Source organism: Natrix helvetica, assembly GCF_964273705.1.
Source record: "Natrix helvetica genome assembly, chromosome: 1".
NCBI lineage: Eukaryota > Metazoa > Chordata > Lepidosauria > Squamata > Natricidae > Natrix > Natrix helvetica.
Window position 1 is genome coordinate 228176771 of NC_138548.1, and position 13955 is coordinate 228190725.

General features: G+C 43.4%; 1 long non-coding RNA gene across 1 annotated transcript in view; it reads left to right on the forward strand.

Moving 5' to 3' along the window:
- Positions 1-1003: 1003 nt before the first annotated feature.
- The window catches only part of LOC309382583, a 69248-nt gene continuing 56296 nt past the window's right edge, over positions 1004-13955 (forward strand). Inside the window, exon 1 of the long non-coding RNA XR_014173681.1 lies at positions 1004-1916. This is a non-coding gene — a long non-coding RNA (uncharacterized lncRNA). The remainder of the gene's footprint in view (positions 1917-13955) is intronic.

The window sequence follows — 13955 nt, forward strand, 5'->3', positions numbered from 1 at the left end:
TGGCGTTTAGTCATGCCGGCCACATGACCACAGAGACGTCTTTGGACAGCGTTGGCTGTTCGGCTTTGAAACAAGAGCATCGCCCCCTAGAGTTGGGAACGACTAGCACATGTGCAAGGGGAACCTTTACCTTTACACATATTTAACAAATTGGCCTCCTAAGCAAAGGTGTATTTGCCAAACTGGCTATGTTGTATTACAACTCACAGCCGACTAGGGGATCTAATCCAAGGCACCCAAAAGGTAAGGCTGGCCCTAAAGAAGCTGAAGGCCAAAGAGCCGGCGGCATGACTTGTCTGGGCCTCACAGGGTGGATTATGGGAAATGTTGTCTAGCTAATTTAGCTGGGGGGGGGGGGGGAACGATTGCTCATGCCCTGCGTTTTGCGTGTGCCGACAAGGAAACGAGCGAGCGAGCTCCTGGGAGCCCCGGCCGACGCGTCTTTGGGGTTTGCCTCCTAATCCAAGTCATTCTTGGCTCGGGCCTCTCCTTGGAAAAGCCGCGAAGCTGCCGGAAATTCGCTACCTGTCACGGTCCCCCGAGTTCGAAGCAGCGCGGCTCTGACTCAGCAGAAGGCAACCGCGAGGCTCCCTTGCAAGGAGCGGAGAAGGAAGGAACGACGACGGGCACCATCGGGGCAATCGCCCAAGATGATCGCGCCAGGAGGGGAGAACCGACGGTAAACTTGCACGGTCGTCGCCACGCTTGGCTTCCCTTTACAGCACTGAGCATAAACGGCGCCCGCCGCGTAGCTTGGGTTTTGCCGCGGGGAGGAGATCGAAGGGGGGGCGCAGTGAGACATTTAATCGTCTGGCTCTTTATGGACAACCGGCTACAACCACTAGGGGGCCGTCTTCCTCCTCGCTTGCGCCTGCAAGGTAGGAAGAAAGAAAACAGAGCCCTGTTCTGAATGCTCAGCTGGTAGCGGCGGGAGAGGGGCGGCATATGGGCGGCGGGACGCGGGGTGGGGAGAGAGAGGGAGAGAGAGAGAGACCATCGGGAAAGCCAACGGCCATGTCAAGATCGGGCCGAAATGCCAAAGCGGAGGCTTGCGAGAGGCTCCAGCCTTATTATAAATATATATATTTGGGGGTGGGTGGGAAGGCGGTCCATTATTTTGGATGGTGGCGCTCAACCCTGTAAATCTGCCAAGCGAAAAATTGCACCATCGGAGCGGTCTAACTTTAGTGGGTGGGGACGAGGGTGCTTCCTTAAACAGCCCGGAGAAGGAGAAGAGCGGAGGGAACCGGCTAGAGGCGCGCTTCTCCTTCCTGGGCGGCGGCTGCTGGTGCTCGTGGTGTCGCCGCCGCCGCCGCTACTCCTCTCGCCCAGCCCAGCCCAGCCCAGCCCAGCGCTTCTGGATCTATCGCCTAACACGTGGGGGCTGCTCTTTTTTTTTCCTTTTTCTTTTTTGCGCGGCGAAAACTTTCGAGGGATACTTGCTGCCAACTTAAGACGACACGCGCGCTCGGTGACAGCGGCGTGGGACTCCCGCCGTGGCTTTTGCGGGGCGTGGAATCGCAGCTCCACGCGGATCCAGGGCGCTCCTTTTCCGCCAGGGCGTTGTGCGCGCGTGTGCTTCTCTCTCTCTCTCTCTCTCTCTCTCTCTGTCTGCCTTCTCCCTGCGATTGGAATTCCGCCCCCTTCGTGGCTGACTTTCCGGGGGTCCGGCCGGTCGCCCCCCTACCGCCGCCGCTCCCTTTTTTCAAAAAATGTGGCCAGCGAGCCTTTTCCACGAAGCTAGCTATAGTTTTTTCCCGAGGGGCGGGAGCCTCCCCCCTCCCCCCCCCAGTGCCTGCCATACCTCCTCGTTTTTGTGCCGTCCGGTGTAACTCAAGAAGACCTGGCCAGGACGAGCAAGTTAAATCCACAGGAACGCGCCAGGGCTGCTGGCTGTCCCCCACGTTTGACAGAAGGTAAGCAGGGAGGGGAAAAAGAGCCACCGGCCGACTACGCAGGCGTGTGCTCGGAGCTCCTTTGCCCAGGCTCTTGTCAGTTTCAGCGTGCTCACGGGCTGGCGTGAATCGGGGACCCTTTAAATCCCCGGGTTGTTGTTTTTTTGCGGGGTGGAGGTGGGGGAATCAATCTCGGGTGGGTTCGATCGAGCTCTCCACGCGGACATCTTTTCCCGGGGAGCCGTTCGATGGTCGTGCGATGGGCAGGGCAAGCTCTTTTTTGCCAAGCAGTCGGGTGGCGTGCGTAGCTTCCCCCGGGTAGACCCGAAGCTGCTTTTCCAACACGTTCCTGCAGATCCTCCCCTCCCTTCCCCCGTTGGGAGATCCACCCGGGTCAGCATAATTCTTTCCTTTTCTCTCTCCTTCCCCGCCCCCCCCTCCAAGGCTCGTTTCCTGAAAGGGCAAGAAGCTAGTGGGCAGTTTATAAGGTGCACTTGGGGCTTTTAAAACCCCAAAACGGGGTCTAAAAATGGAACGACGGCATTAAAAAGGAGCTGCTGAAAAGGATCGCTGGATCCCCGATTGTACGGGTGCGTCTCCCCCTCTTCAACCCTCTTCCCTCCGATTATTGTAAAGAAGCAACGGTTTCTTTGGAAGCCTCGGCCAGGTTTTCTCCGGACGAGCAGCTGGGAGTTTGGGGCTGGGTCTTTGCGGGCGAGATGAGAAGTTTCTGCATTCAACTGGCCTACAAAGTCCCAGTTCTCGGCTCTTAACTTTGCGGTGCGGTTGGGCGCTTACCCTGATGAGAGAGGAGGACGGACGCGGGCGAGGCAGCCCCCGAAAAGGGCTTTCTATTGTCAGGGTGCGGGGAAGGGTCAAAACAAGGGTCTGGGGTCGGTGAAATAATTCCTCTCGTCTCGGGGTATAAGCTTTAAAGGAAGGCGGTTGTCCTTCCACACGTCGCCCTGCCTCACCCGCGAACACCCACCCACTGCGATTTGAAATTTTCCCCTACGAAATGAAGCACCAGGCGGTATCGATCCCTCGATCCAGTCCAAATGGAGCCCTGGAAGGTCGCATCCCTTATAGTGGAAGCACGTGCTTAACTTTTCCTGGCGAACAGTCCCAGGTTTCTAGCAGAAATTAATTTTTCTCTGGGTTGTTAAATTGCCATAGGCCTTCATAGCTATTTCAAACGTGCAGAATGTTACTGACATTTTTTTAAAAAATTAAACAGATGAATAAGTACGGATTCCAATATTGGTTTTAAAATTTAGATCTGTGGGAAATAATATCAAATGCAACCGAATAATATTGGCGAATTACTACTTTGAATGTGCTTGAATTGAAGTTTTCCATCCTTTCCTTTTCCCATGTTCACATGAAATGTATTTTCATGACTCCCAAATTTGCAAGTCATTGTAACCGTGTCTGGTTCGGGGACCTTAAGTCAAAGAGTGCCAATATTTATTTTCCCTTTTTCCCCTTTATGTTCTTTACCTTAGAAAGGAAATGCAGTTTTTTTCTAAGAAAAAAAATGATCATCGTAACTGGAAATAGTATAAGTATTAGTGATTGTCATATTGTTTGTAGGAATGCTTTTTAAAAAGTTATTTATCAAGCGATGCGGCAGCTTTTGAAAATATAGGGTCAGTATTCCTAACAGCTGTGATTGGTTTATAGAAATGACACAATTCTGAGGGAAAACACTAAATATATTGTATTCTGAATAATATAAGGTATTTGATTTTACATACATGTCACACTGTGGAAAGCCTTTAAATAAAAAAAGCTTTATAAGCAGAATTCTTGGTAAAGAAGAAAAAATAATGGCTGTATAATTTCAGCATACACATACTCAGTAATAAATCTAGTGACTTTAGTACAAATTATTTCTAAGTAATTGTATGTAAGACTCTGGCTTTTAAAAGTTTATCCAAATGTTAATACCTGGGGGGAAGATATAAGTAAATACATAAATGATTCTTTCCATAAATAATGTGAGCCTTATGGTAACAATGTCCTATATCCCCATAAGAATTAAACCACATTATAGTGTTCACCAGTGTGTAAATCTTTCTGGTGATGGATTTTTAAATGGTTTGACAACTTTTCATTTTAGAATTTCTTTACAGAGAATGAAAAGCACAGCTTTGTACACTTTCGTTCAGACTATATAACAACCACGATCTATCTGCCTAATATATTCCATTTGCAGCCTACACCCCATTTCATTAATAAAATAAACTCTCTCTCCATCCACTAAAACATAACCATTTATTTGCCATGATCATACATATTGGTAAACATCAATTAAAACTATTATTAAAAGAGGGCCTACCGGTAGTTCAACACAGGTTTAAAGGGGCATTAGTATTAACTAGGAATATAAATATAAATAAATATAAATACAGTTAATTAGTGCACAAAAACTTTGAAAGCCAGCTGGGAGGTGGGGAATATTTTACCTTTTATGGTCCAAAGATGTCAACCAAGATCTCAGTTAAGACCAAGATGAAGAGACAACTCTGCTTTCATTATATATGTCTATATCTTCTTTTACATTTATAAGTGATTGTTCATTTAGGACCATGGTGCTAAATTTAAATCCATAGTTTGGAATTTAACATTTCGCTAATGGAAATATATCAAAGGTGTAAAAGCCAAACTAATATGAACAATTTTAATACCGTTCGTTATTTTTCAAAAGGCTTCAGTTTTGTTATTTTGCATTGCTGCTATATTTTTCAAAATGATTTCTACAAAGAAACAGAACCATTGATATTTCTATTGTAAAAATTTTCATACACAAAAATTCAAATAGATTTTAGGCAGTGTTACTTCATTACCTGCAACTGTGACTGTACATTCCAGCAAACTGGAAATCCAAGTGTATTCTGTGAGAACTGATCCATTTGCTAGCGAATGCATTAAGAGTTTCTGGTGTCCGTTTGGGCCTTGTTCTATTTTCTTAGATATACTCTTAATAACTATGTCAGACCAGCTTTTTCTGTAAAGAAGTATGCATGGTGCAATCCTATGTCGTTTTATTTGGGAATGAATTCTGCTCTGCAAATTTGAGATCTAATTTAAATTTCACAGGCATAGGATCAGACGTCTGTGGTGTATTCCCGAGAAAGAAACTCTTAATCCGATTCTATCCATGAGACTGCTAGAATAAGTGTTCAGACTTCAATGTCACTCTTTTTTTTAGTAACCCCCCCCCCCCTTTGGTAGAATTGCATGGTAAATGTGATTTGACTTTACTTTTAATGTTACTTTGCTAGCTTTTTTCCTGTTCTAAAGGGATACACTTAATATATTAAAAACATATATATTACTATTTTATTTATCTTTTAAAATCCCATATTAACTTATTAATTGCCCTGGGTAGCTAATAAATAGTAGTTATGTTTATTTAAATAAAAATCCTACTTTTCTAGGTCTAAACCAGATCAGTGCCAGAGCAAGAAATTTGCTTTATTTTTATGTGTGTTTGTGTGTATATTCATATTCTATATAATCTAGCAAACCTTAATTATTTAATAGACACATTTTCCATGGAGGCAAACATACCTTATTTTCAAATCTAAATATTTTCCATCATATAGTAAATCTGACTAAAGGAAAATCTGTTTACCTTGAGAAGCAAATCAAACCATTTTTAATGTGTTTCTGTTTATTATCCTCCTCTATGGCCTACCCAAGGATGCATCTTATTGTGCAGGAAACTTAATTTCCATCCCTGTTCTCCAGCCTTTGCATTTTAGGTACTCAGTAGGAAAATTAAAGTTCCCATTATCTTTTTCTGGGTTAGTTTTGTCACTTAACCCTAACATGAAGTAGATGTGTGAGCTCAATGGAAGAAGAGAGGAAATGCCATCCTTTGGGGGCACTTATGTCTAATTATCACTGAATTTTCTACTTAAATTCTCTTAGGAGCAGCATTTCTTGAGCATAGGCCCTTAGCGCAGCTATGGAAGGAAGGAGATCTTGAAAGTCCTCCTACTAGGCCAACGCCCGTCAAAAGTATGATGGCATGATCTAGCACACAGTGACGTGTCCTGGAGTATTTATTAAAATTAAATGTAAATTTGTACTAGATTGGATTCCAAACATGTTAGAAGGTGTTCCCTCATATGCTGAAATTGATTTGTTTCGAGAAAGAGTACGTGAGATCGATCAAAAGCGATGTGAATGCAAAGTCCTTGGTTAAGAATGCATTCCTAAAATGTCTACACATGAGAAGGGTGGAAAGACTTTAGAAGGACTCCTAGATAATTCTCTGGTCTTAGGTCCTATGACTGCCATCCTTTGTGTGCTTCTCTGAAGCCGATAGGCTGCATTTACACTGCAGCATTTCCATAAGAAACAGGGTGGATAGAGTTGCGCTGTAAATCCCCTGGATATTAATACTGGTAAAACTCTTGATAGCCTCAAAGTACTTTGGGGAAAACCAAAAGGGCAAACGTTTTTCAACAATAGTATGAGTTCAATTCACATATTAGCTGGAAACTCCAGAAGATTAATAATGATGCATAAAGTATTTCATTTGGATGCTTGTCTTTGGTTGATAATATTCCCTGATCTCAGCCCTTTGGATTTTAATAGGAAAGTGTTTAAAGTAAGCATGCTTTCAGTTTTCTTTCAGTAGCCTTTTGTTATATTGCAGTTGTGCTTGTATTCTTTTCTTTGAAGAAACTCCAGAGATACTAGCCACAGAGTAGTCTACTTTTTCCTTGCGCCATGTCACACAAACTATTCTTTAACCTCCCCCCCCTACATTAAATGAAGCTGCTAGTAGTCCTGCAGCAAAAGGGAAGAAAACCTAAAAGGGGTGGGAGACATCCAATTCATTTGGAGCGATAAACTGTGTATGTTCATGTGCTTCTCTTTTTAGATCAAGAAATTGTGTCCCAATAAAACCAGGGAATGCTATTTTACAATTAATAAAGTCTCCTAGTGAGTTCATTCATGCATCTTTACTTGTTCTCGCAAGAACATGAATGATTCATAAAATCTCATCGCAGTGAATTCATTCAGGCATCTCTGTAGTTCTCGTAGCGAGAATATGGAAGGGATTTGCCACCACCTTCTTCTGGGAAGCTTTATGACTTTAACAGTCTGGCCTATGGCCCAGGGATTTCCCTGTGGCCTCCCATCCAAACGCAAAAGAGGTCCAAGCGTTTCTTACCTCCAATTCAATAATGTAAAAAGTCAACACAAGATCGTCATGTTCTTTAGCTTAACGATTGCCCCTTAATTGAAGTCATGTTCCTTATTTTAGAAGTTTCTCCATCATTTTCCAGCTTCTAGTCAGTTAGGACAGTTTGCTTTTTTTTTTTAAGCAAAAGGGGAGTTTATCTTAGGGGGTTTCATGGGGTCTGTAAGAAAAAGCAGGAACTCCGGCAAGAATCTGGTTTCTGCTCTGTCTCTGCCTCCTGGAATTCTAGTCTTGCAATTCCCTTTTTTCCTTAAGACTCTTCCCAGGTTCTGGTGGGAGGAGGAGAGAGATTGCTTAAAGCAGACAAACGCAATAACTTCAGGAGAGAAACACAGAGTTCTGTTTGGAAAGAGCAGGCATCTGCTTTTGAGTATAGATTTCATTGCTTGTCTCCTCCATTTTCAATGAATACTTCAGGGGTTTTACTGTCCTTTAAATAGACACGTCATTCTGTTTGAAGATTCGCTCTGATATTTTGCCTTGTGCAGATTTCCTAGGAATGGTTTAAATATTTGTATTCGAAACGTAACCTAACCTTCTCTTTGGTAAACTGGGAAATTGCCCAGTGGGAGTTCCAGGATTTGCACGCTGCTTCTGCAGGCACTTTCAAATTTTGACGTGTGCGAGGTTATCTGTTCCTGTTCTACAGTATGTGTTCTTACCGGCAGTGTTTGAATTGTGCATCCTTCCTGTAAATGTTTGGGCAAAAACAGAAAGAAAGAAAAAAGATTGATGTGACTTCTCTTTTTTAAGCTAACAAGCTGACATGGGGGGAACGTGCCAAAGCAAACCTATCAAAGTACTCCAGGCCCCGTTCCATGTTTTAGCTGACAGTCATGTTTGCTTGTAGCTGAACAAATGTTCAACCCGTGTTCTTCTGCAGGAAACCTACGATGTGTGAATGGGAGGATTGTGCTTCCCGTGTGGGCAGGTACACACGTTTGCAAACTGCTTGGGGATGTGCGAAGGATCCTTCCAGGACGGTATTATGGGTTGGCCAGCCCTTTGGCAGGGTCTTCTGGATTCATTCTCTGGCGCCTGAATTCACCCATTCATTTTTATTAGAAGGCGTCTTCTTGCAGACTGAACAAGAATGACTGAAGGAGTTTGGACTTTCTGTCCTAATACATTGCCTGGGAATAGAATTAGAATAGAAAGTGTGATTGAACGCACAAGGAATTTGTCTTTGGTGCATATGCTCTTAGTGTATGTAAAGAAAAATTAAATAGAATACATTCATCAAGATACAATACTTAGTGATAGTTATATTTATGACTATGTTATGTCATATATTATGAAATAATGAAGAGAATGAAATTCTGTCTTGAGCAAGAGGAGTCTGTTCAGTTTGGGAACCCCCAAAGATTGGGTGTCAGCTAGTGATTTTTGGCAGTGCCGCGCAGAAGCAGAAGGGGGAGGCAGTTTATAAGGCCATAAAACGACCCATAAAACAATGGCAATGAAGTCATTGCTGCATAGAATCTCTCTGACCTCTGGGTCAGGCTGACTATCCCAGGCCTAACCCAGAAGGAGATTGCCCCAGGGCCTAGCTGCCTTGTTCACAAACATATTGTTGTTGTTTGACTTGTTAAACCAATGCTCAAGTTAATCCCTTGTTTTCTCTATCACAAATTAAGGATCCTGCCCATCTTGGAACAACAAAGGATTCCTTCTTTGGGGGAGATAAGGCAGTATTGTTGCTCTACCCCCTCCCCCCCCTCCCCAGTCCTTGGGATGCCATTGGAATGAAAATCTAGATAGATAAATAACCTTGTGATCCTATTATCTCCCTCACCCACCCACCCCAGTTTCAGAGCCTTTGAGTAACTTGGTTGGAAGGCTTCTGCTTGGCTGTGTCCATCAATTACTAGAGACTGACTAATGGAAGGCATAGGCCGAGGTTCTCTGCAGAATTGCAAAACTTGTTTGCACTCAGAAAAAAAGCCCCACATTTTTACTTAGGAACAAATACCCAATGGAACGGTGGGGAGATTTTAGCCTTTAGGGTGTGACATCTTGCATGCCAGCAGAAGGTACTAATGATTTGGACATTAAAAAGCCATTTTTTAAAAACATTGCCTTGTTTGGAAGTATTGGAAGCCTTCATTTATAGAGATATAGGAGGGCTGTGCAGGGCTTCTCCAACTAATTTCCTTATCCTGGGAAGCAGCGCAAGCCATCTTGGCTCACGCTACTTCCCAGGATCCTGGAGAAGGTTTCTCCCTGGCTCTTGAACATTATTTGGGAAATCAAATCTAGGAAGACCAAAAAAAAAAAAGTAAAGAAACAATTTTCTTTCTTTCTTACGGTCAGAATGAAATTGTTAAGGAACCCAGAATATTGCAGGTACAGGTAATCCTCGAGTTACGACCACAACTGACTCCAAAATGTCTGTGGCTAAGTGAGGCAATTATTGAGCATTGCCTCAGTTTGCAATTTTTCCTGCCGCAGTCGTTAAGTGGACGGTTGCAGTTGTTAAGTTAGTAACAGGTTTGTTAAGTGAATGTGGCTTCCCCCTTGACTTTGCTTGTCAGAAGGTCGCAAAAGGGGATCCCATGACCCCGGGACACTGCAACCGTCATAAAAATAAAGCAATTGCCAAGCCTCCTAATTTTAATCATTGAGATGCTGCAATGATTGTGTGTGTGAACAATGGTCGTAAGTCACTTTTTTCAGGACTGTTGTAACTTTGAACTGTCACTAAATGAATGGTTGTAACTTGAGGACTACCTGTACAAATCCTATTTCAATCAATTGATACAGGGATGTGTTAATTAAACAATCAAATGTTCTCTTACTTTGGGCTTGATTCCTGAGGATTCTTCCAGAAAGTTGTTTGTTTTTTTAGTTGCTTGCCTTTATCATTTTTAAGTGCCTGTGTGTGTGTGTGAGTGTGTTTGTGTGTATACAGCTATGTTTTGTTTTCACCCAACATATTGAGGTTGTTATTTTTCTATGTTCTAGGAAAGCCTCTCTGTTATGAATGAACCCGTGTACCCCTTTTAATGTGTTAGTCTTTCCACCAAGTGAGACATGCAAAATCTATGGAAGATTTTGAATCAGGGACAGGGCAAGTTAAATATTTCTGTCCTCCTTCGAATGAATTAGAAACTGCCTCTGGTTGCCCCATTCCATTTGATTTTGAATTCAGAGTTTGCATTGAGTGGAAGTATAGCCTTCTCCCCCAAACATACAAATGATTGTACACGTGTGTGTGTGTGTGTGTGTAAAACTGAATTTGAGCATTTATGTCGTAAAGGTGCTTTTTTTTTTTCTTCAGGAGGCAGCTGGACTTTCTTGTTTTTTTTCTTTTGAAGACATTTTGCTTCTCATTCAAGAAGCTTCTTCAGCTCTTGATTGGATGGTGGGAAATGGAAGGATTTATACTGCTTGCAGACAGCTGGTCATCTACCGTATTTTTTGGAGTATAAGATGCATCTTTTTCCCTCAAAAAAGAGGGTGAAAATCTGGGTGCGTCTTATACACAATACAGCATTTTTGGCCTACCGAAACCCCACCCCCTTTGCAAAAATGGACGTGCAGAGGGTTTGGGAGGCTTGCAAAGTGCTCCTGAGGGCTGGGGAGGGCAAAAAAAAAGCAAAAAAGCCGTTTTTGCTCCCCCCCAGCCCCAGGAGCACCGTACAAGCCTCCTAAAGTCTCTGCATGCCCCTTTTTTGCAAAAAAAGTCATTTTTGTGAAAAATAGACCATTTTTTGCTCATTTTTGCCCCCCCTCGCAACACACTACAAGCCTCCCAAAGCTCTGCATCCCCCCCCCCTTTTTTTTTTTTTGCAAAAAACGAGGCATGCAGAGGGTTTGGGAGGCCTGCAGAGTGCCAAAACCCTTTTTTTTAATTTACCTCTTCAAAATCATGGTGCGTTTTATAGTCCGAAAAATACGGTATATCTTTTTAGAGGGCCATTGAAGCACTTGGAGGTCTATCTGTGTCCTCAGAGTCACCTGAGTAGCACTCCTGGTTCCTGTAGTCTACAATTTTTCCTCTGGAAATCCATTCCCACCCCCACACCAGTCAAAGGATGTTCAAAACCAAATTGTATAGCTCAGAGGTCAGCAATCTGCGCCTCCGGAGCCGCATGTGACTGTTTCACCCCTCTGCTGTGGCTCCCTGTCGCCATTCGGCACCACAGTTTTGAGAGCTTCTGGTTAGGCAGGGGGAAGCAGGGCGCACCAGGAGGAGATTCTATGGCAAGCTCCACAATTGATAGGGCTTTAGGTTAGGACAGGTAGAGGAAAAAGGATTCCGCACTAGGAAGAGACTCTATGGTGGGGAAACCAGGCTTCCGGTCGGCTCCAGAATTGAATGGGGGGCTTCCGGTTAGGACTTTTGTGGCTCTTTGAGTGTTTAAAGTTGCCGACCCCTGGCATAGCTAAAAGTCTGTAGGGATTCTAAGTCATCCAATCATCCAGTTGCCTCCTGAAAAAAAACACCTTTAGGACAACCATGACTTGGATGACTCAGAATCTCTACAGGCTTTTATAGCCTTTGTGGTATTTTAGGGCGGTTGCTAGTGTGGAAAAATTGAAATGAGCCTTTTGTGAATCATGCATTTTAGTACATTAGGTGAAAATTTTGTATTTATTTATTGGTGTCTTCGAATCCGTGTTGATGCTTGGCAACTGCCTTGACACGTCCCTGCAATTTTTACGGCGAGGTTTTTTGGAAGTGGTTTGCCCATGCCTGCTTCCTGGGACTGAGAGAAAGTGTCTGGCCTAGGATCACTCAGCTGGCCTCCTGCCTAAGGCAAGACTAGAACTCTCACTCTCCCAGTTTCTAGACAAGTGCCTTAACTGCTATATCAAACTGGTTGTCACTAGGTGTAAAAGGTTGGGATTACAGATCTGGGAAACTTTAAATATGGTAAGAAAAGGCTGCTTGTGAACTGTCCTATGTTTTTAAGGCGCCTAATTCAGCACCCACAGTATTAATGATTCATCTGAGCAATTGCTAAGTCTGTTCTTTCATGTTGGTATAGAACTGGCAAAAAAAAAATTACCTGCATGTATCACATTTTACTTTGTTATTTATTTAAAACAATTATAAAGCTGCCAATCTTATAACCAAATCTGGGCGGCTCCCAATCAAAAGTTAAAAGAGCATCAAAGCCCTATTAAAGCTATAAAAACGAAACACATTTTTTTTAAAAAAAACTGGCGCCTAGTCAAACTTGTAATGTGCAATTATCCAATCTTATCCCAGCGCTTGGGGGAAGTGCCAGATCTTTAAAACTTTATGGAGGGCTAGAAGGGCAGGGGGTCTGCCAAACTTTAGGGGGCAGAGGATTCTGGGATGCCCTGCTTCCTAGCTCCCATCAGATGGCAATAATTTAGGGGAGGCAATTAAAACTCACAACTTCTGGAACAGCTTGCCTCCAGAAGTTGTGAATGCCCCAACACTCGAAGTCTTTAAGAAGATGTTGGATAGCTATTTGTCTGAAACGGTATAGGGTTTCCTGCCTAGGCAGGGGGTTGGACTAGAAGACCTCCAAGGTCCCTTCCAACTCTACTATTGTATTGTAAAAAGATGCCCGTCCTATCTCATCAGGTAGGATGGGTAGATGTCCTTAGGGAAAGATGGTCCTGTAAGATCGCCTGGCCCTGTGCTGTATAGGGCTTTGGAGGTGACAACTAGCACTTTGAATTGCACCTGAAAAGAAACCGGAAGCCAGTGCAGTTCGCACAACAGAAGTGTTACATGGGCAAACCTGGGGGACCTCCATTACAAGTAGTGCTCAACTTACAACTACAATTGAGCCTGGAAAATACAGTCGTAAGTCATGCTGCTTGTTAAACAGGACATTAAGTGAATCACCACAGTTGTTAAATGAATTCATGGGAGGGTTTGTTTTGCCCAAAACTGGAAATAAACACCAAGTTTCCAGCAAAAAAGAACGTTAAAACACAGTCACATGATTGCAGGACTCTCTGCATACAGTTACAAATGCGAGCTGGTTGCCGAGTCCCCAAATGTAATCATGTGACCCCAGGAAGGAACGGCTGCCTGAATTTTGATTCTGAGTTGTAAGTAGCCTTGGGGAGGTCTGTCGAAACTTTGAATGGTTGCTAAGTGACTGTCATAAATCGAGAACTACCAATACCATGTGTGCTGCTGCATTCTGGGCCAGATTATATCCATTGACGTTTCTGGGTGGTCTTCGAGGACAGCCCCATGCCTTTTCTTGCGTTTGTGCCAAAATATAGTATCGTTATAGAAATGGGTCTCAAGAGCAGTATTTTTTCTGGCAGTTGATGGGATGAAAGATGTCTTTGTGTATAAGTGGGGGGTTCCTTGCTGAGGGACTTCCTGGGTTTTTTTTTTTTTTTTTGCAAGATAACAGCACTTTTCTCAACTGCGCTCACGGGTTATGGTACGAATTGCCATCCCTAATCCAGTGCTTCAGGATCAGTGTAAAAAGCCTTCAATAAATTAATGTTTCTCTTGTGTGGTTGAAAATAGGCTTTGGGCACGATAGGGTTATGTCCTGTTTGTGGTCCCAGTGACGTGGTTACTTTCTAAGGATGGCTCCCTCATTGTGGAATTTCCCTCCATCACGGTTAAACTTTGGGCAACAACAACTCAGTTGTTTGGTATGTTGTGTAGCCTTAGAATTATAATCCTCTTCAACTTAATATTTGTGATGTTAGAGCTACTGATTGATGATGTTACCATTTTAGTTTAATTTTTTTCGGATAAATTTTAATATTATACAGCAGGCAGTTCCTGGGCAGGATAATTTATTTATTTTATTTATTAATTAAATTTATTTATCACCCATCTGGTAAGAAAATGATTCAGTTGGGTGATGTCCCAAGGGAGA